A 366-nucleotide genomic window follows, 5' to 3' on the forward strand; every position below is an offset into this window, starting at 1 on the left:
AAAAAAAAATCATTGGAGTAATTTCTTTCTGAAATGTTTTTTATTCCACATTACTGCTGAGAATCATCACCATGATGGTTGTGATGCAAGTGGAAGTGACACAGGGCAGACAGTTAGGCAGCCTGTGTGAAAGAAAGAGAATATGCCAAAAACTGAGAGTGAAAGTGGGAAGCAGAGCCAAGGAATAGAAAGATGGGCAGATGAAATTACACCTGCAGGTCTGTTAGCTTTAGAAGCCAGAGTCTAACAGTGTGATGTCCCATAACATACCCCAAGGGTCCATGAGGAATAAAGAGTGAGTAAACCTTACATATCAAAGTTTCTTTTCTCACACACTTCTGTTATTGCTCCTGTGCCTCTCCTTGA

Source organism: Pundamilia nyererei, unplaced genomic scaffold, assembly GCF_000239375.1.
Source record: "Pundamilia nyererei isolate P.nyererei 1_Seehausen unplaced genomic scaffold, PunNye1.0 scaffold00018, whole genome shotgun sequence".
In the NCBI taxonomy this organism is placed as follows: domain Eukaryota; kingdom Metazoa; phylum Chordata; class Actinopteri; order Cichliformes; family Cichlidae; genus Pundamilia; species Pundamilia nyererei.